At 36.0% G+C, this 2,193-nt stretch overlaps 1 long non-coding RNA gene across 1 annotated transcript in view; it reads right to left on the minus strand.

The window, feature by feature from the left end:
• The window catches only part of LOC124894351, a 1,694-nt gene extending 425 nt beyond the window's left edge, over positions 1-1,269 (minus strand). Inside the window, exons 1-2 of the long non-coding RNA XR_007051156.1 lie at positions 1,079-1,269; positions 595-638 (exon numbers count right to left, since the gene is read on the minus strand). This is a non-coding gene — a long non-coding RNA (uncharacterized LOC124894351). The remainder of the gene's footprint in view (positions 1-594; positions 639-1,078) is intronic.
• Positions 1,270-2,193: the final 924 nt, after the last annotated feature.

Genomic DNA, 2,193 nt, shown 5'->3' on the forward strand with positions numbered 1-2,193 from the left:
ATCACATGACTTTAAAGAGCTAACACTCAACAATTAGCAGCCTATGATTCTCCATATTAATTTGGACCTGTTTTCGTTAGTCACAACAATCAGACCCCAGGTTTATTACCTGGGTTCTTGCTTGGAGCTAAAGTGTTTCTTCCTCTTTGGCATGCACTTTCTCCTCAATCTTCATAAAGAACTGAAATCAATATCAAAAACTTCTTTTAGGTTTTATACAATATTTTATAAGACACAAGAAATTGGTCCTTGCCTCTTTCCTTTTCATTGCCCGCTCTTTATTTTTGAAACAAAATGGTTGATATGAATTTACACTCTCCTTATCCCTGTACAACAACAATATGTCTAAGATATATGTTTATGAACACAATATGGAGTTAAAGCTCAAAATTTCTCCATGATATATACCTATTTACACTTTGATATAATCTATGGCTAACTTTCTCTATACAGGAAGCACGAGAAGCGACAACCTTTCTTGCTATTGGCTGTTCTTCAGTGCTACATCATTCAATAATAAACGAGGTTGAGAAAAATAGGATAAATCAGTGCTACCAAAACATCCCACATTCTCAAAATGGTAAAGCAGCATACCTTTTATGTTGATTAAGTACATTAGCTTTTGAACCCGAAGAAACCTGTATAAAGCGAGTTATCTGTTACCATAAAATTCGATAATCAATTTAAGAATAACTGAAGAACAATCTAACTAAAAAGAAAGTTAAGTAATAGTTCAACAGAATTGAAATAGCAAGTTTACTCATCTGCATTGAAATTTGAAGATAACACTAAGCCTAAACCTGATACAAACCTCTGGATCATTAAAAGCTAAATTTCCAGCATTGAGATTTAATTTTGCTTCAGCTTCCAGACATTCAAGAACACTCTGAAGAACATCGGAACTATTGGTATCTTATTTAATCTTGGGTCTAGAATGGCAACTTATACTATCTTCTCTGCCACATTCTGTGACTTCAATGTCTCTGTTGCTTGATCCTTCTCCCCCACATTATGTGACTTTGATGTCTCCATTGTTTGATCCATTGAAACTCTCCTCAAAGTGTGCAGTATCATCAACCTCATTCACTCACTCAGAATCTCTATCATAGCCTGTATTCTCGGCTTGATACTTTCCATTCTTCGATAAATGGGTTGAGCTATCATAATTTTCATCAAAGCGTGCAGAATGGCCAACTTCATTAACATGCTCAAAGCGCCCCACATAACCTTCATTTTCACTAGCCTGATACTTTCCATTCTCCAGTAAAGTGGCTGCTCTGTCATTTTCACTAGCATTTTAATGAAGTTGGTCATTCTGCACGCTTTGAGGAGAGGTATATATCGAGGAGAAATTTTGAGATTTAACTCCATATTATGTTCATAAACATATATCTTAGACATATTATTGTTGTACAGGGATAAGGAGAGTGTAAATTCATGTCAACCAGGCGTGAAACAGAATGGATCTAGTTTCTGTTTCAAAACTAAAAAGTAGGACAGGAAAAGGAAAGAGGCAAGGACCAATTTCTTGTGTCTTATAAAACGTCGTATAAAACCTAATAGAAGTTTTTGATAATGATTTCAGTTCTTTATGAAGATTGAGGAGAAAGTGCATGCGAAAGAGGAAGAAACACGTCATCTCCAAGCAAGAACCCAGGTAATAAACCCGAGTCTGATTGTCGTGACTAATGAAAATAGGTCCAAATTAATATGGAGAATCATAGGCTGCTAATTGTTGAGTGTTATCTTTTTAAAGTTATGTGATATATCGTGTGGTCTTAATTGTGTCATGTGGAAATTTGGAGTGGCTGCTCTGTCATGATTTTCAACAAAGCATACAGAATGGCCAATCTCATTAACATGCTCAAAGTCCCCCTCATAATCTGTATTCTTAGGTCCATCATAACTAGCTTGAGAACCAGCCCCATCCTGACAATCGGATGAACTCTGGCTTAGAAGTGCCCTTCTTCTAAAAAGCTCCTCAAAATATGCCTTTTTCTCAGTTACAGAACCTAGCTTGAAGTATTTCTCAACCTCTTCAAGATACCTGTTGTGTGTGAAATAAGACCTCCTCTTCCAACATAAAGCTTCATTCTCAAATCTACCGAATGAGATAGATCTAGATTGCCACGAATCTGCCTGTCAATTTTGGTAAGTAAATAAAGATCAGGTAGAAAGTAAAAGAGCCACATA

The sequence above is a fragment of the Capsicum annuum genome, unplaced genomic scaffold (genome assembly GCF_002878395.1).
Source record: "Capsicum annuum cultivar UCD-10X-F1 unplaced genomic scaffold, UCD10Xv1.1 ctg73237, whole genome shotgun sequence".
Lineage (NCBI taxonomy): Eukaryota > Viridiplantae > Streptophyta > Magnoliopsida > Solanales > Solanaceae > Capsicum > Capsicum annuum.